General features: G+C 35.0%; 1 protein-coding gene across 2 annotated transcripts in view; it reads left to right on the top strand.

The window, feature by feature from the left end:
* The first annotated feature begins 7031 nt into the window (after positions 1–7031).
* ABRACL (ABRA C-terminal like) overlaps positions 7032–22137 on the top strand; it is a 39826-nt gene continuing 24720 nt past the window's right edge. Inside the window, exon 1 of one of the 2 annotated variants that reach the window (XM_074309690.1) lies at positions 7032–7384. The gene's annotated coding sequence lies outside the window, so the exon portion shown is untranslated. The remainder of the gene's footprint in view (positions 7385–22137) is intronic. The other variant, XM_074309689.1, reaches the window with a different exon arrangement.

The raw sequence follows: 22137 nt of genomic DNA, 5'->3' as shown, positions 1-22137 counted from the left end.
CCACAACCAATGAACTTGCTCCTTTTAAAGGTATAAACTCCTTTAAATGTGTAAACTCCTTTTCAAAAGTCTAAAGGTGCAAACTCCTTTCAAAGGCCAGACCCAAAGGTGTGAATTCTGAGCTAGAGAATTGTTTAGACAACCTGAGTTATCACCTTGTAATCCTGCCATCTAGCTTTTGGGGGATATGGTTGGATCTATTCACAACTGCACCAACAATATATTAGTGTCCCGATTTTCCGACATCCTCTCCAAGATTTATCTTTTCCTGTCCTGTTGGCCAATCTCATAGGTATCTCTAATTAGTAGTAATTTAGAGAATTTTTTCATATCACTATAGATGGCTTTAATTCCTTCATCTTACAATTATCTGTTCATATTCTTTCACCACTTAGTAATTGGAGGATGACTTGTATTCTTATAAATTGGAGTCAGTTCTCTATATATTTTAGAAATTTGGCCTTTATCAAAAATACAGTTTATAAAAATTGTTTGCTAGCTTTCTGTATTCTTTCTAACCTTGGTTGTATTTGGTTTTGTTTGTACAAAATCTTTTAAATTTAATACAATCAAAGTTATCATTTTGCATTTCATAATGTTCTCTATTTCTTGTTTGATCATAAATTCCTCCCCTCTCCAAAGACCTGAAAAGTATCCTATCCCTTGCTCTCTTACTATGCTGTACCACCCTTTATGCCTAAATCATGTACCCATTTTAACTGTATCTGGTGTAGGCTGTGAGATGCTGGTATATGCCTATTTTCTGCCGTACTATCTTCCATTGTTCCCAAAAAATTTTGTCAAGTAGTGAATAATTATTTCTTATATTATTATATTGAGATTAAATTTTTTAATCATAACTTTCAGGTAGTCCAATTATTCTTATGTTTTCTCTTCTTAATTTGTTCTTCAGATCTGTTGTTTTCTTATTAGATGTCTCACATTCTTTTCTATTTTTTCATTCTTTTTATTTTGTTTTATTATTTTTAATCTCATAACTTCACTGACTTCTCCTTGCACAATTCTAGTTTTCAAGGAGTTATTTTATTCCTTAAGATTCTGGATTTCCTTTTCATAATCTTCTTGTTGCTGTTGTTGTTTTTTTGGATTGTTTTTATTTTGTTCATAGTTTATCTTTAATATCTCCCATTTGATTTTTAAAGTCTTTTTTGAGTTTTTCTATGAATTCATTTTGGCCAGGTGCCAATTTAACTTTACTCTTTGAGGTAGGAGGGGCTTTTTTTTTTTTTAAACTTTAATATCTTCCTCTAAAGATGAACCATGGTCTTCCCTGTTCCCACAGTAACTTGCTATAGTTGGGTTCTTTCTCTTTTACCTACTCATAGCAGATTATTGGTATAATCACCTCTAGTCCTAGGGTATGAGGGATTGTGCTTCTGGCCTTAGCTCTTCCTTCCCCCATCTGGAATCCAAATTAACAGTTCTCTCCTCCTTTAAGTGCCCACAGCCAACAATATCTCTGTTCACTGCTTTTTCATTCACAAATTATGTGCTGGGTCCTTTTTGCCCAGGGCTATGTGTTGGCAGCATAGTTGGACTTAGCCAGAAAGGCCACTGTTCCACCTCAACTCTTATTTATTTTTACTACTCTTTGTTTGCCCTGAGTATCAATTTTGTCTTGTTTGTGAGGAAAATCTGGAGAGCTTGGGATTTTCTGATTTACTCTGCCTTTCTTCTAGAATTTTATGTAATTATTTGTTTTTAACATTAGCTATCACTTCTATCATAATGACTCCCAAAGTTACATTTCTAGTTTATCTAGACAACCAAACAATTCCAACTTTCTACAACTCTTTCTAGATGTTTCGTCACTAATTCAAGCTTACCATGTCTAAAATAAACTCATCATTTTGTCCCCTAACCTGGTATCCATGAACTTTAAAAAATATTTTATCATTATATTTCAATATGATTGGTTTCCTTTATAATTTTATGTGTTTAAAAACACCATTCTGAAGAGTTCATAGGCTTTACTAGACTGCCATGGGATGCAAGACACACACACAAAGGTTAAGATAAGAACCCCTATACCTAAATCTTTTCTTTTTCTGTTTTCAATATCTCTATTAGTGAAACCATCATTAAGTAGGACTTAGTTACCAGTTCTAAGATCCTAAACTTGAAATTATTTAACTCCTTCTAATCTTTATCTTATATATCCATTCCACAACTTAGTCCTATTGAGTCTATTTTTGAAATACCTTTAGCATTTGTTTCCTCCTTATTATTTATATTGCTACTCCAAGACAGACCTTTATTACTTCTTACCTGGGTTCTAGCTTTCTCTTTGAGTTCCTCACCAACAATTTCTCTCCCCTTTAATTCATTCTATAATTGTTGCCAGACTATTATTTTAAAAACCATAATTTTATGCCCAATCATAACTGGGCATGTTATGAGCAATCAAAGGGCAATTAAACTGTCCTTGATCCAGCAATATCATTACTAGGTCTGTATGCCAAAGAGAAAAAGGAAAAAGGACCTACATGCACAAATAAATGGTTTTTTTGTTTTGTTTTGTTTTTGTGGTGGCAACAAATTGGAAACTGAAGGGATGCCTATCAATAAAGGAATAACGGAATAATTCAATTAAGGAATGATATAGGAATACTAGAATAAGGAAAAAGAAGAAATAACAGGAGAGGGAGGAGCCAAATAAACTGGGTGAAAAGGATGAAGACTCAGATAAGAATGGAGTTAAGTACAATTTTGAGTGTGAAGCTTCCCAGAAGTTGAAATTAAGTCATTCCCTATCCCCTGACCTACTTCCCTCAATTAACCCTTCATCTGTGGAGGGAGAAGGAGGAGGGGGGGAGGCAGTAACACAATCAGCATCACCTATGAAGCAGCCTATGACAAGATTACAAAAGGCATTGGTTAAGGCAAAAACTGAAGGACAGGATATATCTGATTTAAAAATAAATGCATACCCTGTGATTGAAGAGCTTGATCTTTCAGGTAAACAAAGGAGTGTATCTTCTCCTTTTGATCTGGAAACACTGTTGATGAGACTATTGCAGGACTTCAAAAATTGCAAGAATTATTGGATTCTTGGCACATGAACTAATGGACAATAGATTCCTTTTGGACTATTTCTAGGACTTATGGACATATATAATCCTCATGTTGATTCATATTATTTGTTACATCACTACTAGCCTGCATGACTATGTGCTTCTGTAATTATGTGTAATAACTCCCATATTGATGGATTTATGTATACCTATTTCAAGTGAGCCCCTTCAAAAACCCACTAATCTGATTTGATTTCCCATTTCCTTTGGTGTTTTCATCTTCCTTCCTGAGATGTCAGTGAGGATGGGATTACCTCCTTTTTATGGTGTTTGCACTCCTTTTTTGAGCAGTCAGGGAAGGCATGATCACCTTATTTTTGGGGTTCTCACCTCCTTGAGAAGCCAGGGAGGTCATGACTACCTATGTTCTAAAATCAAAAGATCCTAATGTTAGGATTCTTACAAGGTGCTAAGTCAGTTATTTAATTTAGCATGGTACTTAACAATTCTCTAGTTCTCTAGTGTACTTGGTACTTATTAGAGTTCTACAAAATTCACACCTTTAAGAAAGCATATATAAGCTAGGAGCCTCAACCAGGATTCACTCCTGGAGATTAAGAAGGCAAGATTCAGTCTAGGAGATTCACAAGCCAGAGAAGGCAGCCAGGCATAACGAAGGAAGACAGAGAAGTGGTGGCAGCTGTGCTGTAGAGAACATTGAAACCAAGATCCAGAAGGCCTCTAGAAAACTAGTTGAGCCCCAAATGAAGTAGATAAGATTTTGAAGGAAACAATAAAGGATTTGGACTTTAATTCCTGGCTGCATTTGGGGTGATTACTCTGAACTGAAACTAAGGCTGCCTCCAGAAGCCCCCCAAGAACCCTGCTCCCAGAGAAGATTATATTTTAGAGAAGAATATTACAATTGTGCTATAAGAAATGAGCAGGGAGATTTCAGAAAAAAAACTAGAAAGACTTTTATGAACTGATACAAAGTGAAATGAGCTGAATTAGGAGACCATTGTACATAGTAACAGGACCATTGTACATAGTAACAGTTACATTATGTGATGATGAACTGTTAATGATAGTGTCTCTCAGTAATAAAATGATCCAAGGCAATTCCAAAGGACTCATGATAGAAAATATTATCCACATCTAGAGAAAGAGGGAAGGGAAAGAGAAAGGGAGAAAAATTTGGAATTCATTCTAAAAATGAACATTAAAATTTGTCTTTACATAAAATGGGAAAAAATACCATTAAAATTATTTATTTATTAATTTTTATTTTTCCCAGTTACATGTGAAAATAACATGTCCATTCATTTTTTACATATTTTCTTAGGAATCATATTGTGAGAGAAAAATCAGAACAAAAGGGGAAAATCATGAGAGAGAAAAAAAAACAGAAAAAAAAAGAAAAAAAAAGTGAACATTGTATGAATTGATTTCCAATCAGTCTCTGTAGTTCTCTCTGGATGCGAATGTTGTTTTCCATCCAAAGTTTTTTTTAGGATTGCCTTGAATCACTGAACTGTTGAAAAGAAACAAGTCTGTTATACCTGATCATCATACAATCATGTTGTTGCTGCAATACAATGTTTTCCTGGTTCTGTTTGTTTCACTGAGTTGCTATTATTATCCTCATTTCAAAGTTGAGGAAACTGAGGCAGACAGAAGTTAAATGATTTGTCCAGGGTTACACAACTGGTAAATATCTCGAGGCTGGATTTGAATTTAAGTCCCTGACTCCAGGTCCAGCATTTTATTCAGTGTTCCAAGAACTCTGTATTCTATCTCAAGCTCTGTGTAAAATGATTATTTCTACAATGCAGAAATATTCTGAAGTGCTTATAGCAATAAACAAATATATTTTATCAATCCCATATTGTCACATTTCTTTTTTTGTATTTGTATTTTTTTATAATTATACTTTATTTAAGATTCATTAAAATTTTTTTTGTTTCCAAATTCTCTTCCTTTCTCAAGTCCCTCTCCCATTTACTGAGAAGGCAAGCAATGTGATATAATTTTACATGTGTCACATTTCTTCTTTATCATAAGAACAAGAAATGTTTTCTAAAATTATTATAATTAATTTTAGTAGATGTAGGAATATTTCCCAAGAAATGTTTTGCTTTTCTTATTCTCATTTAAAAATTAGCAATAGAATGTAATGCTTATAGTTAGCTATGATCTACACAAAAGCCTAGAAACTTATACTGTTTCCATATAAAAAGAAAAATACTAGTTTTTTTTTTAAAATCAATCCTTTATGTACCTTTCTTATGTTCCTTTCTACTGTCTCCATTCTGTTTCTCCTCTAGTTCTTGAGTGAGTGAGGTTGTTTAGGGAAGACAAGCACCTCTGATTTGAGGGCTTGCTGAGCCTTTGTTAGGGCTGCCCATCCACTTTTGATGTCCATCTGTCACTGAATTGTCACCTGTGACTTCAAGCTGTAGCATGGGCAGTGGTTACACTGTAGTTGAGGGTAACTGACAGGCATCAAACCTATTGGCAAATGTGGGGGTTATCTACCTCAAGTATGTGAAGTGTTTTTGGTGGAATGGGCAGATGAGAACAATTTGCTCCTACTTAGGAGGTGGCTGAAGCAGGTGCTTTGTGAAATACTTAGAATTTGGTCAGATATGGAAGACACCAAGTCATCCACTCAATCCCAAGCCATGACCAATCATCTTGACTTTTGTTTTGCCACTGAACTTTGAGGACTGGAAGAGAGGCTAAGGCTGATGACTTTTGCACAATTGTTTCACTTAGCTGAAGTGATAATATTAATCTACATTAGGGTGGTATTAGAGAGAAGACAATAGAAGATAGTATAAAAATAGAGAAGGCAAGATTTGACCATTAATTGGATATGGGGATACGTGAGGAAGTGAAGAGTTAAAGATGAAATCTAAGTTGTAAACCTGGGAGGTTTTGGGATTGGGAGAATAATTGTAAACTGAATAATAATACATTTTGAAGAGGGAAGGCCTTGGGCTGGTGGTGGAAGATGATTCCAGCTTGGGAAATGTTAGTTTAAGATATTTATAGGATATACAGTTTGAGATATACATCCAGCATCTAAAGATGCAAGATTTGAGGTTAGGACAGAGGTTAGCATTGGACAAGTAAATTTGAGAGTCATTTTCATTGAGGGAATAACTGAAACTCTGGAAGCATCAAGTGCAGAATATGAGATAAGAAAAGAAGGCACAGGACAGAGTTTTGAAGGCATCCTTTGGTTTGTTAGGAGGGACCTAGGTGAAGATCTGGCAAAAAGCAATGATTAGACAGATTGCAGAAGAACCAAGTGAGAGCAGTGTCATTAAACCCTTGAGAGTAGAAGTTCAAGGATGATTGAATAAATCATAAGGCTGCAACTCTTACCTGCACCACCAAATGTCTGTTTTTAAACATTTTTAGAAACAGAAAAGTAGATGCGTGAGTTAGTAGACTAGATTTTAAAAAGTAGTGACTAAGTGGAAAGAGCACATTGTATTTGGAATCAGAAGACCTCGGTTTGAGTTATGATAGACACCTTTCAATTGATTTTCCTTCCCTCTTCTCCCTTCCACCTTCAGAACATATCATGAAATAGTGAACAAAAGCTGGCCTTTGGGTCATAAAGATCAGAATTCAAATTCCTCTGTCACATTGTCTTGTGATTGAATTAAATTTTCTGTAAGATTCCGAGAAGACGCTGACCTGCAGTGGCAGAAAGCTTTTCCTCATTTGGGAATTTTTATCTTAAGCAATCACAGATTCAATCTTGATCCCAGAGCATCAGTACCAATTGTCACTTTACACGTTTTCTTGCTCTTATTTTTAGATTTTTTTTTTTTCTAGAGGAGATAACGTTGAGTATAGGTGACCCTGAATGCTGCCTGGCGGGCATTAACACTTCAGTAACTTACGCAGAAAAGACAAAAATTCCATTGTCTTATTGAAGGAAGTTGCAGAAGTTAAAGCGCGCACCAGCTGTTAATATTAGCTTAAATCCAAGCTTTGGTCCCCCTCTCTCAGGTCCTCCCCTTTTTCCTCTCCTCCCTTTGAACCCCTCCTTATAGGGTGGGAGTGTGGGCGGCCCCTTTCCTAGGCACTTTAACTCATACTTTTCCCCCACCCTCTTCCCCCTCACAAGCCTTTCTCCCTCTGTTTCATAAGCTTCCTTCCTTGCTGCTCTTCCTGCCGGCGTCTGGTAGAAGACTACCGAGTTTGTGCAGCCAACAAAATCCTTTCTCATTGAAGAAAAAAAAAAGAAAGAAACCACCCTACCCAAACGAGTGGCAGAGGACTGGGAGGTGAGTGAGTGAAGATCCCGCCAGCCTGGTTGAATACAAGGGGTAAGAACAGAAGGGAAACTAGGTTTGCAGGGTAAAGTCCTGGGGAGGAGAAAGGGAGGGCGTGCATGGTGAGCGGAGATGGGGAGTAGGGCGTCCAGCGACAGAGAAATGGGCCGGGATTTTGGAAGGGAGCCGTCGGAAGCTCGGGGGACTAGGGGACGGGGGCGCGTGGGATTTCCCTTCCTTAGAAAGGGGGGGAGGGAAATTTTTGATCCCCCTGATTTTACCAGCAGCACTTCCGCACTGGGACCCACGTGACTTTGGACTGAGCCGGGTGGGGGTGTAAGAGTGAATGGGGTGCGGATGAGGAAGCGATGCAGTTTTATTGCCCCCGTGGCTCTGCTTGTGTTTGAAGTTAGATTCACTCTGAGAATCTCAACCATCCCCACCCCAATCTCCCCTGAAGAGGGGGTGATAAGGAAACTTTGTCCTGGGAGGCTGTTCCCAGGAAGTTAAATGCCAGTCACAAGGAAGGGGATCCCGGAGTGTTAGCCTTGGGGTGCAGCTGTTGGCTTCTCCGCGATGGTTTGGAAATTCAGAAGCTGGGGATTTGAGGGGCTATGCTGCCCTTCCACATCCCGGCTCTGTTTCCGTTCCGATCTGCGGGCTCCCAGTTCGTTTTTCACGCTGCGTTCCCCGCCGCCTCCCAGCCTGCTGCTGTGCGTGGGCTGCCCGGGTTGGCCTGCTTGCGGATTTCCGAGACAATGGCTTTTGTGATCAAGGCCCCTTTCTTTATTCTGAGAGATCTGGCTGACTGAATCCTGGAGTATTAGGAAATGTGAAGTGCGGTGAGAGAGGAGAGGCTCCTCCCATCTCACGTTATTACCCTTCCTGGCTGCAGGTGAATGTAGGTGAATGGATGTTATCCTCAGGTCCACTCTGGCCACTCAGAGAAACTGGGCGGAAGCGCAAATCTGGAAGATTGTACAGCTAAAATCACTTGAAACGAATTTTCTTAACTAGCACTTTCTTTAGACACAGAAGGTTTATATTTCTTGACTTTTGAGTTACTCCTAGACTTAACACACTTTAATATCTTGGTATTTAAGATGTTATATATATCTTTGATATATCCATGAAAGTTGATGGGAAAATAGATTTTGGTTCTTCAAATATACCCCTTGGTGTTATTTTTCTCTTGGTCAGCAATTTCAATATGTTTCCAGCAGCACCAAGAATTCAACTCTTCTCTTGGGTTTCCTAATACCTGACCAAATTTATGGTCCTAAGTAGTATGATACTTTTTTTTTTTTTTTTTTTTTTTTTGGAGTGGCAATTGGGGTTAAGTGACTTGCCCAGGGTCACACAGCTAGGATGTGTTAAGTGTCTGAGACAAGATTTGAACTGAGGTCCTTCTAGCTTCAGGGCTGATGCGCTAACCACTACACAACTAGCTGTCCTGGTAATATGGTTTTTAAGGAATCTTTCTTTGCTTCTTTGTTTTGTAGTTCAGAATTATATGTCTTTTAACCTTTTGGTTCCTTTTGTATTCCATTCTGCCCATGCCAGTCTCTTCATTTAGTTTTCACTTTACCTAGTTTGTTCCCAGCCTTCTCTTTATGCTTCCTCTTCCTACAATTCTAGCAATTTTGCCAAGAAGTGTATTTAAACAATAAGAACAACAACTCCCTTCTCCTGCTAAAAACAAAGAACAAAATCCTGCCTTATGAAGCTTTCACAAAGTCATTTCATTAGATATTTTGCCCAGTGGGGTCTCCTCTGTTCTGTTACCTCTATCACCCCTGTATCACAGCGCATGATTTCTGGAGTTGGAGTGAGTTCAAATCCCATCTCAGGTATTTGTTAGCTGTATGATCCTGAAAAAGTTTCTTTAACTCTTTCAGCTTGCTTCTTCATCTGCAAAATGGGAATAATAATTAAATATGTATTACAGGATTATTGTGAGGATCAGATGAGGACTTGGTTTGGAGTTTCCTTGGCAGAGATACTGGAGTGTTTTGCCAATTCCTTTTCTAGCTCATGTTACAGATGAGGAAACTGAGGCAAACAAAATTAAGTGACTTGCGTAAGGTCACAGCTAAGTAAGTATCTGAGGTCAAATTTGAACTCTGAAGATGAGTCTTCCTGATTCCAAGCCCAGTTCTCTATCTGCTTCATGACCTAGCTGCCAACAAATGTGCAGCACTTTTCAAGCTATTATTATTATTTATTATTATTAGCTATTACTGAGGAAAGGTAGATAGGAGGCTGGTTATAATGGACTTTGTGTGCCATGTGGTATTTTATATTTTACTCTGGGAGGTAATAGCGAGTCACTGCTGTTTATTGAATGGGGGAATTTGGGCAAGAACTGTGCTTTAGGAAGATAACTGCAAGAGTTGAGTGGAAGTTGGACTGGAGGGGAAGAGACTAATGACCGAGAAACTTTCCAGAAAGCTACTGCAATAAGATTAGAGAAGTGGCAGTTAGAATAGAGAAGGGTGCATATACAAAAAATGTTCCAAATATAGAAATGACAGGACTTGATCACTGATTATTTATGAATGGGAAGAGGATTGGAAGAATAATGTGTTGAAGATGATATCTAGATTTCAAACCTAGGTGACTGGGAATTGGTATTTTCGACAGTAATAGGAAAGTTAGGAAGAAAAAGAGTTTGAAGGCAAGAGATGATTTCAGTTTTGGACTTGTTGAGTTTAAGGTCTATAGATGTTGAATTTGAGATGTCTAAAGAGGCAGTTGGAGATGTGAGTTCAGAGGTCAGCAGAGATGTTAGGGACAACTCGATTTGTCCATAGACAAGTCAAATAAAGAATTATTTGCATAGGGATGATAATTGAATCCATGGGAAATGATGATATTACCATGTGGAGCATTATAGATATTATATATTATGTATACAACTACTAATCATAAGAGGTAGAATTTGAATCCAGCTATTCTTGAATTCAAGTCTAGAACATTATTCAGTTCATCAAAATTCTTCTCAAGTGTCTACATGCCACTAAGTGACATACTGTAAACAGGATGTGTTCTATTTTAACTGGCTACAAATCCTCCAAATGTCACCAACAATGTATGGATTTTTTTTAAGAGCCTAGAAAAGCCTATGATAAATGACAAGTAAGGAAGTGTATTGACAAATGGATGAAAAATGAGCCCAGAACATCTGTGATTGATTGATGTGATATGGATGTAGTTCCAGCAAAGAAGAGTGGGCACAATGAGATAGGAAGAGAACAAGAGAATAGTGTCATGAAAAGCTAGAGAGAAGATAGTATCAAAGAGGCTAGAGTGATTCATAGTGTAAAAGGATGCAGGGAACTCAAGAAGAATTAGGACTGAGAAAAAGGTATTATATTTGGTAATTAAGAGATCATAAATATGAAGAAAGCAGTTTTGATTAAATTAATGAGGCCACAACTAGATTGCAGAGAGTTGAGGAGAGCGAGAGGAAAGGAAATGGAAGCACATATTGCGCATGGTCTTCTGAAGGATTTTAGCCCAGAAGGAAGGAGAGATATAGGATTATAGCTACTAGGGACAGATCAAATGAATGTTTTTTGAGAGGTTTTAGAGTATAGAGGTGACATAGACTTATTTGTAGACTCTTGGGAAGCAGACAATTGAAAGGGAGAGCTTGACGATTAGTGAGAGTGAGGCAGTCTATTGGAGATAATAGGATGGAATGGGATCACTTATATAAGTAGAGGATTTATCATTGTCAGGGAGAAGGATCATATCTTCATATGAGTCCTGGGTAAAGGAGGCGATGGCAGCAGAAAGCATCTATTTAAATCCCTCCAAAATTAATAATGCATATATTAATTACTCAACCTACAATGAGATTTTAATGAATATTTACCTTTTATTTCCTTAAGTTATTTAGATTGTAAGTATCTTATGGCCATTCTTTGTATATATATGCATATATATATATACATATATATATATAGATAGATAGATAGATAGATAGATAAATCTTTTTATTTTCAAAACATGAGCATGGATAATTTTTCAACCTTCACCCTTATAAAATCTTGTGTTCCAAATTTTTCCCTCCCTTCCCCCATCCTCCTTCCCTAGATATCAACTAATTAAATATTATTAAACATGTGTGATTCTTCTATATATATATTTCCACATTTATCATGTTGCTCAGATCAGAAAAGGAAAAAAAAGAGAAAGAAAACAAAATGCAAGCAAACAACAACAAAAAAAATGAAAGTACTTTGTTGTGATACACACTCAGTTCCCACAGCCCTCTCTCTGGATGCAGATGGCTTTTTTCATCATAAGATCATTGGAACTAGTCTGAATTATTTCATTGTTGAGAAGAGCCATGTCTATCAGAATTGATCATTGTATAATCTTCATGTTGCTATATACAATGATCTCCTGGTTCTGCTCACTTCACTTAGCATCAGTTCATGTAAGTCTCTCCAGACCTCTCTGAAATCATCCTGCTGATCATTTCTTATAGAACAATAATATTCCATTAACATTCATGTACTATAACTTATTCAGCCTTTCTCCAAATGATAGGCACTTTTCTTGCCACTATGAAAAAGGCTGCCACAAATATTATTGCATGTATGGGTCTTTGTTATGGCCATTCTTAGGTGAGAAGTAGCAGGGAACAAAGAATCTGTCATTGTAAACTTTCTCTTTGCTTTCTTATTTAGACAACTACAAGAGTATAACTTGCAGAGGAATTTTTCATCCTGACCGTTCCCGATACTAGTGAAATCACAAATTATATGAATATGTATATTTCTGTATGTGTTATCATAGTACATATACAGATGCACTGATGGATATTTGTTAAATTGTTGTTATCACATTCTAACTGAAATACACTTGGATTTTCTGATATGATAAGCTCTTTTGAGTGGTTATGGACTTCATCCAGAAGACTCTATGATGTTCTAGGACTTGATGCAATCAATCCATTATTCACAAACAGGAGTATCTGGAAAACCTTACCATCCAATGGGAACCCCTTTTCAGTTTATATTCTGCTGTATAGCTCTTCATGTATAACATGGAACACTTTAGGAAAGTTTGTATAACATACTAAAAGTTGTATAGCACTACAAGATGTGTCTCTAGATATTACTGATCACAGGGTCATGAAACAAAGTTATTTCTTGTATCTTTCAAGGAATCTTACACAGTTTTGATATTTGCATGATAGATACTCTTTTGGAAGAGAAACTTTAAAGCAGCAATTTATTCAAATTAGGAATTATTTTTGTAGTAAGCAATCAAAAATTAGGTGAGATCTTGTATTCTTTTCATATTTCAATTAAGATATCAGTCTACTATAGAATTTTTGTTGTCAGTCATTTTTCAGTCATGTCCAACTCTTTGTGATGATCCTTTTTTAGGGTTTTCTTGCAAAATGCTAGGGTGGTTTGCAGTTTCCTTCTCTAATATGGAATACTACTTGTGAAAATCTGCTTGTTTCTTATTAATCATCTTGTCAAGAATACCCTAGATTCATAGGCATATGATTTTCATGAAAATTTTGTGTAAATGGGAAAGTCTTCATATAGTTGGGTAGCTCTTGACATCCTCTCTGTTTTTTTTCCTGCTTTAGATACCTAGTAAATTGATACTTTACCACTTTCACAATTGTGTCTCATCTAACTTCTTGTATATTATCTAATCTAATTTTTTTTTATTTCTTTGTTCAATTTTGTGCCATTTTTACTTCCTCTAAAAGTAGATATAGTCACTTCTGCTCTAGTATGCTTCCCCCACAAATACTGCAAAGTCAAGCAATGAAAGCCATGGGATTTGTGGGGAAAATGGGGTTGGGACACAATCTAGAAAATTATATCACTGACACTTTAAAAAAAGAAGAAACCTTTCAAAAGTATTAGCACAGTTTTATATATGTTAGATGGATTAGAAATACATAGAAGCCTCAGTTGTCTGTAGACTCAGCCTAATCTGGGTTCTCACAGGAATAGGCTAGCAAAGTCTCCCACAAATTGGGAAGGCCATAACTTCAGCCTCAAGGTTAGAAACTCTGACAGAAAGTATAAACTGACCAACTCTTTTCTTCCACCATAACTGCTACTGCACCAGAAGATAGTAAATATGATACTTTAAATATGATACTTTATTTTGAAAAAAGACTTGAAATTTGCTTCTGGAAGGGATGCAGTTTGTAAATTATTGTGAAAATGGCACTGTTTTCTGCATTTTTCATATTATATATATATATATATATATATATTTTGCTGAGACAATTGACCCTTGCTCAGGGTCACACAGCTAGATTTTTTCATATTTCTTGGGTAGGAAATCATAAATAAGCCCCAATTGATAGACATTCTTGCAATTTCCAGTTCTTTGCCAACACAAAGAGAACTGTTGTAAACATTTTAGACATAAAGGTTCTTTTTCTTTTTCTGTGATGATTTTCAGAAATAGACCAAGTAGTGATAGTGCATGTTCAAAGGGTATAGATAATTTAATAACTCTGAGCATAATTTTAGATTGTTCTCCAAAATTATTGGATCACTTCATAATTCCCCCAACAATAAATTAGTGTCCCAATTTTTCTATATACTTTTCAACTTTATCATTCTCTATCATTTTATTTAATCTGGTAGGTACAAAATGATCTCAAGGTTTTTAATTTGCATCTTTCTAATTAATAATTATTTAGAGCATTTTTTCATATGACTACAAATTGTTTTGCTTTCTTCATCAGGAAACTGCTTGTTTATTTCCTTTGGCCATTTTAAAATTGGGATATGATTCTTATTCTTAGGGATTTTACAAAGTTTTTTATATAATTTAGATATGAGACCTTTTTTTGGAGAAACTTTATAAATCTCTTCCCATGCTGTTTTCTACTTTTCTTCTGATCTTAGTTGCAGTTTTTTAATTTGTGCAAAATCTTTTTAATTTCATGTGAAATATTGATATTGCTTCATTGCCTATGGTGGGTTTTTTTTTAATCAATTTTTAAATCAATTTTCAATTTTATCAATTTATTTCCATTTATCAGTTTATCAAATTTTATCAAAATGTAGTTACTACATTTATCTCTTTTAATTCAATCCATTTTAGTCATAGTTTTATTTGAGATCATAATTATTAACCTACCCTTTTTTGCATCAGCTGATGCATAATAAATTATACTTGAACCCTCTGTTTTAACTCTGTGTATTTTTCTTTTAAATGTGTTTCTTGTAAACAACATGTTATTGGATTCTTATTTTTCATCCACTCTACTATCTATTTCTGTTTTATGGGTGAGTTCATCTTATTCACATTCAAAGTTATAATTACAATTTGTGAATTATCCTTCTTCATCTTGTTTTTCTTCATTTTTTTCTTACCCTCTATGATAAAAATATACCTATCACCTTATCTTTTCCCCTTAACTTTTTATTCCTTATTCTACTCTTTATCCTCTAAAATTCTCTCCTTTACCTTCTCTTCCCATCCTCTAAATCTTATTTTATATACCTTTTTTAAAGCCCCTCTCTTGTCTTATCCTCCAGTTTTCTCATGTATCTAGAATCCCAGAAGACTTCTAAATCTCTTCAGATGTACTCTTTTCCCCTCTCAACCCTGTTGAAAGTTAAGTTCTAAAAAAGAAAACCCACAAAGCAAACCAAAGCAAAACAAAAAACCAAACCCAATTATGTTCTGAGACTTCTTCTCTCCTGTCCTTTTTCTCACTAAGTGATTTGAACAGCTTCCCAGGGTTTATTAATCTGCTCTACACAGTTGTCTCTCAAAGTATGTATTTCAGCTCTGGTATCTGTTTTGATCTCCAGCTGATTATCAACAAAACAAAATTGAATGAATGAAAAAAACACTTATTAAAAACTTACATTTCAAAAACTATGCTAAGCACTAAGGATACAAAAACAATTAAGCAAGACAGACACTGCCTTCAAAGAATTTGTAGTCTAATAGAAGACAACACCTATAGGGAACAAGAATTGGAGAATGAGGGTAAAGAGAGAGGTTGCCTCATAGTACCATGCTTTGGACACAGTTAGAAAGTGGTATGATAGACCCAGGACTACATAAAATAAAGTGAAATCACATCAAGCAAAGCCCTACATGCTAGAACTTATTTTTTCCCCCCAAACTCATCCCTCTTCCAAATTTCCCTAGATCTTTCAAGGGCACTACCATTCTTCTCTGGTTTTCAATATTGGTGTTAATCTTGATTCTTGACTCTACTCGTATCTTTAAATTAATTGCCAAATTTGCTTGTACCTAAAAAGCATTTCTTGCATATGTCTTTTCCTTTTTACTCACATAGCCACTACCAACTTCTTCATCTTCCTTGGACTATTGCAGTGGGCTCCTAATTGGTCTCACAGTCTTAGGTCTCCTTACTCCTGTCTGAACTCTACACATCTAATAACGTGATTTTCCTGAAGTTTGGGTCTGACTATGTGGTATTCCCCTTCTCAGTAAATTCTAACAACTCCCTATTACCTCTAGTAATAACAACCAAAACTACTCTTTGGATCATTTTCACAACCTGGTAAGGAGAATTTAATGATTATAATGATAATAATTTAACTTCTTTGAGCTAGGTATCAAAAGTAGTAAGGCAGAAGTGACAAGTTGGGTCAAATCCAGTCTTACATGTAGTCATTGTAGGCATATAGAGTGATTTTGAAGGATGTAAAGAAACTTTTCCTGCTCAAAGGTCTGGTCTTCATTGACCTATCATGTTGCTTAAAATACTACCATTTAAGAATTGTTGGGGGGGGGTTGATGTGGTCTATTTAAAGGTATTACTTCACTAAGGAATGGTAATTCATATTTTTGAATTAATTAATTTAATTACTTGGTCAGTAAATTATCTAAGCTAATATTTATTAAAAGTGCCTACTATATGCCAAACATTTTCCCTACTATTAGCTGAGATATCCATATTGAAGAGGTATAACTGGTTATGTTTAGAAGTAGAGAGGTTCAGATTTAATGTGTTTCACATTCTGGCTCCCACTACCTTCCCAGCCTTATTTCATACTAATTTTTGATTCATTCAGATCATAATAATAATAACCATAGTCCTTTATATAGCACTTTAAGATATGCAAAGCACTTCATGTGTTACCTCATTTGATACTTACAAAAACTCTGTGAGGCAAGTGCTACTATTATCCCTATCTTACAAATAAGGAACTGAGGTAGAGAGAGGCTGAATGTCTTGCTCAGGGTCATACAGCTATTCAATGTCCTCTCCGAAACCACATTTGAACACAGGTCTTCTTGACTCACAAGTTCCATGCTTTAACTATTGTGCCACATAGCTTCTCACTAGTATTTTTTCCACCATATCTCCAATTCTTTAACTTTATTTTTTAAGGCCTGACTCAGATGTCAATTTCTTTATGAAATTTTCCTTGATTCGCTAAGCTGAAATAATATGACACAAAAGAAAATGTGATAAGGAGAAAGCTAAAGTATTCTAACAATATCTGAGGAAATAACACTTCTAATTTCTCCTTATCACAGTTTTTAAAAATGTAATATTCATTTGTATAAGTGTCACATCCCCTGTGTGAAAAATTATCATTTTTAATTTTGTATCTTCCCTAGCTCAGGGCTCTAGAGATACATAGGAAGTATTTAATAAGTGTAAATTGCATTGAATTTTGGAGCAGAGTTCTAGCCTCTGATGTCAAACTTCAATCCGTGTGTGTGTGTGTGTGTGTGTGTGTGTGTGTGTGTGAGAGAGAGAGTGAGAGAGAGAGAGAGAGAGAGAGAGAGAGAGAGAGAGAGAGAGAGAGAGAGAGAGAGAGAGAGATGGCTTAGAGGCAGAATTGAGGAGTAGTCAGGGTCTTACTTTTTGTGTAGGTGCAATATCCATAATTCTCTGGGCAAAGCTAATGGTGGGAAACCTTCTGAAAGGGTGTTTTTAGGCCTGAAATTTCAGCAAGCGTAGCGGTGGGCATCCATTTTTGTACTGAGCTTTCATTAACTTTAGCACCTCATTATTAATGCTCATTAGTTTCAGAAGCCACATTATCACTGACCAGCAGGCTGTTATTTGACAGCCAGCAATCTTTTGGACTCAGTTTCCTTGGCTATACAAGGTAACTAAGTCAAGAAAGCCTAAGAGAAGACATATATCATTCCGAAATCTAAATAGCCAAGACTATAGTACACCATTCCCAAGGTCAGGTAACCTGGGGGTTATAACTACATCATTCCTAAGGGGTGCATCATATCACAAAATCATATAATTGATATTGAACCAAGAACCTTTGATTTCTTGAGTATCCCTTGCTTTTTCTACTTATTGTACAATATCCATTCCCTAGTATAGTGGTTTCCAAAATGGGATTCGTATACCACAGTGTTCAAAATGAATCATTGGGACAAGGGAAGAAAAGATTCCAACTTGTATTTTTTTTTAGAAGAAATTAAACCTTACTAATATTTAATGTGTTGGTTAGTCTATAGATCAGTTGGTCATGTGTCTGTCACATATAGTACACTTCAGGGGTTTGTGTGACTTCTACAACACATAGGGATTGACAGTTGCACACTTACTCATTTATCCAATTTTAATGTATTCTGACAAATGCAGTTTACATGTATCAGTTAAATGTTTCTACAAATTCTGTAATTAATTTTACCTAGGATATTCCTTATAAAGTGGACAAGTGACTTTTAAAGATCCCTAAAAAGAAAACAAAGATTGAATTTAAATCAATCAATAGACATGTATTAAGACCTACTGCTTAGCATTAGATAATATTAGCGAACATAAGAAAATGATTAGACTGATGATTCTTCTAGTATGAGTTTTTGTCAGTTATTTTATGAGATGAAAACAAAGTCTAATCATATCTGGTAAGTTCAATAATACAATATAGAAATTACCAAGAAAATTATTTGAAATATGAATTTATATCCATTATTGGTAAGAATAAATCTTACCCCTACATGTATATACAGTACCTTGAGATATTAGCAAACTGACAAAGCTATTATTGCCAAAAATTATCTAAATGAGTTACTCATAAAAATTCTTGTATCTTTACATTTATAAATCTTGGAGCCAGAAAATTTTTTTATTATAGCTTTTTATTTACTAGATATATGCATGGGTAATTTTTCAGCATTGACAACTGCCAAACCTTTTGTTCCAATTTTTCCCCTCCTTACCCCCACCTCCTCTCTGTTAAATTTGTTAAAATAAATGTTAAATACAATATTATGTATGGATATCTATACAGTTATTTTGTTGCACAAGAAGAATCGGACTTGGAAATAATGTACAATTAACCTGTGAAGGAAATAAAAAATTCAAGCAGACAAAAACAAACTATGTAGTGGTTCACACTCATTTCCCAGAGTTCTTTTGCTGAGTGTAGCTGGTTCACTTCATTATTGAACAAATGGAACTGATTTAGTTCATCTCATTATTGAAGAGAGTCATGTTCATCAGAATTGATCATCATATAGTATTAATCTTGAAGTATACAACGATTTCCTGGTCCTGCTCATTTCACTCAGCATCAGTTCATGTAAGTCTCTACAGCCCTTTCTAAAATCATCCTGCTCGTCATTTCTTACAGAACAATAATATTCCATAACATTCATATACCACAATTTATTGAGCCACTCCCCAACTGATGGGCATCCACTAAGTTTACAGTTTCTGGCCACTACAAAGAGGGCTGCCACAAACATTCTTGCACACACAGGTCCCTTTCCCTTCTTTAAGATCTCTTTGCTGGATCAAAGGATATGCACAGTTTGATAACTTTTTGAGCAGAGTTCCAAATCGGAGCCAGAATTTTCTAACCTCTTAAAGAATTTTCCAAATAAATACTTTCAGCAAATTTGAACCCACTTGCTAAAAATATTAAAATGCATCAGCTTCTGGTTAGTTTGCAAGAACAAGTGATTGACATCAAGAAAGTTGGAACTTTACTAGTTGAATAAACACATTTTCATTTTGGTGGATGAAACTGAAAAATGAGTGTTATGATTTCATAAGCATAGTCAGTGCTACATATCTATCTTTCATTTGAATATACATATCTTTGTGAGGTATCTTTCAGTTATGAAAGTCCTTAAAATCAAATATTGAAATAAATTGAACTTGGAGCCAGATCATAAAACAATAATGTGTATTCAATCACCTTGTTCTCCCTAAAAAGTTAATGTTATTTTTGTGATAACAAGGGGAGTTTGGTATTGGTAATAAGATTAAAAATTAAAATTGTTTATTTCATCTTTATCTTGTCTTTTAAATGTTCTTTCTTATGTGTTTTAGCATATATATAATATTTTAAACACTAATATACACATATATAATTTCTAAATATATATACATGTATAGGGAATGTGCTTAAAATTTTTTGTCATTAAAAAGGTTTGGAAATCACTGTTCTATTCAGTCAATCTTGTATTGAGGTACTATGTATACAAAGAGATAACTTCAGTTAAAAAAATTTAAATAGAACTCCAATTTTTAAAGAATAGAAATCATACTTTTTTTTTTTTTTTTTTTTTAAATGAAGAAGTTCTGGCGTGGCCTGTGATTTTGTTAGTGTAGAGGGGGGAACTTCAGATTTGGAAACTTCCTTATTATGAAGATCAGCAATATAGCTGTAGTTTATGTTCTGAGTAATCCTCTTTGAGAGATTAAATGACTTGCCTAAGTTAATATAGTTAGTATGTATCAGAGACAAGACTTAAAGTCAAAAGATCTGAGTTCAAATCTTATTTGTGAACATTATTGAACTATGAGAGCTATAGAAATTAATTAGCTGAATTAACTGATACTAGATATTTTTACTATTTTTTTAAGGGTCAGTTTCTTCATCTGTAAAACAGGGGAAATAGCAATGCACTACCTATTTCCATAGGCTTATTGTGAAAGAAAACTGCAAATATAATAAATATTATTGTGTATTCATCTGAATTATTTAAATAAATCCTTTTTCATCGATTAATCAGCTTTTAAATAGATGCATTTAAAGTTTTGCATTATATTAAACAAATTTAAAGTGAATGCTTTCACATAAGTATTATGGGAGATGGTAATTCTGTTCATTTTATGTAAAATATGGTCATAGTTGACTCTTTTCAATAATGAGGTGATTAGTGGTAAGTCATATTATGTAAGTAGTTATTCTGTTGTTGAGTAATCCAACTATAAGTACTTCTTTTGCCCATTTATCACTATAGGTAAGTAATTTATATATGTGATTATTTTGTTGTTGAATTCTGTTCTGTTAAGCTTAATTATCACTAGTTAAACTCCTCCAATAAAAATTATTGTGCCTTAATTACTTCTTATTTTTGATTACCATAATACCCAATACACAATAATGATTACCATAACCTTTTTCTAGGTCCCAGTTTATTCCACAGATAATATCATAGCTTGTATTAAGAATCCTAACCAGGGGATTAGTGGTAACCAGGTAAGTAGTGGAGGGCATACTGGCCCCCAAATCAGGATGATATGAATTCACATCTAATTTCAGACACATACTAGCTGTAATCCTGGGCAAGTCACTTAACTCCAGTTGCCTTTCCCCCCAAAAAACAAAAACCATCACACTGCTAATAAAAAGAATTGGAATCTCTGAGATTATAACATCTATGAAGTTAGGGAACAGGTTTTATCTATACTATGCATTGGTCACTCCTAGAACCTAGCAGGGAAACATGAACTCCTTAAATTCATGAATCCTTAATTCATATATATTAAATTTAATTGGTTCAATCTTTTCCTTCTTTATTAGTTTTCTTATCTTACTAGCCTATTACTAAAGGGTAAAGTATGATTATTTTTAAAAGTCAAAGAACTAGGTCTATTCTATTTGAAGGAGCTTGTCATCTTTAAATCACAAAAAAGGAAAAACAAAAGCATTCTTAATCAAAACAGTATTAACCAAAATCTTTCATCATTTCCTTTCAATTTCTATTAAAAAAAAAAAACAAACAAAAACCAAAAAACAAAAACCTGATTGGGGGCAGCTAGGTGGTGCAGTGGATAGAGCAGCAGCCCTGAAGTCAGGAGTTCAAATGTGACCTCAGACCTTAACACTTCCTAGCTGTGTGACCCTGGGCAAGTCACTTAACCCCAATTGCCTCAACAAACAAAACAAACTAATTGGTAGTTGAAACTCACTCAGAGGAGCCTCTAAGTACTTCTTCTTGATAAATCTGACATGATAAACAATTGGCTAATTCTTTTCTTTTGTTTATACAATCATTAATTATCCTGGTTCTTTTGTTTCTCTCTTACTATCCAAGTCTTCTGTATCATTCAAGACCTAGCTCAAGTTTCATTTAATTCCATGAGGCCTCCCCCAGTTACTTCAGTGTATATTGATATCTCTTTCCTTAAATTCCTCTAATATTCAATAATTGTAATGCAATTTATATCAATACATTAAAGAATTTAAAAAGAGGAAAAAGTATTTTTCCCCCCTCTAAGGCTGGGTTAAGTGACTTGCCCAGGATCACACAGCTAGGAAGTGCTAAGTGTCTGAGATCAGATTTGAACTTGGGTCCTCCTGAATTCAAGGCTGGTGCTCTATCCTCTGGGCTACCTAGCTGCCCTGAAAAAAAAATAGTTTTAAAAAAATTAAACCAACACATTAACCAAGTCTAATAGGAAATGTTATGTTTCATAACCAAAATACTTACCTTAGTAAAGAACGGGAGTTACATTTTCTCATCTCTTCTCTGTGACCAAATTTGGTCTTTATAATTGTACAGCATTCAATTTTTATTTTTATTCTTTTCATTTACATTATTGT

This window comes from Sminthopsis crassicaudata, chromosome 4, assembly GCF_048593235.1.
Source record: "Sminthopsis crassicaudata isolate SCR6 chromosome 4, ASM4859323v1, whole genome shotgun sequence".
Lineage (NCBI taxonomy): Eukaryota > Metazoa > Chordata > Mammalia > Dasyuromorphia > Dasyuridae > Sminthopsis > Sminthopsis crassicaudata.
Note: the sequence above shows the minus strand (reverse complement) of the source record. Positions and strands in the feature narration are given on the sequence as shown.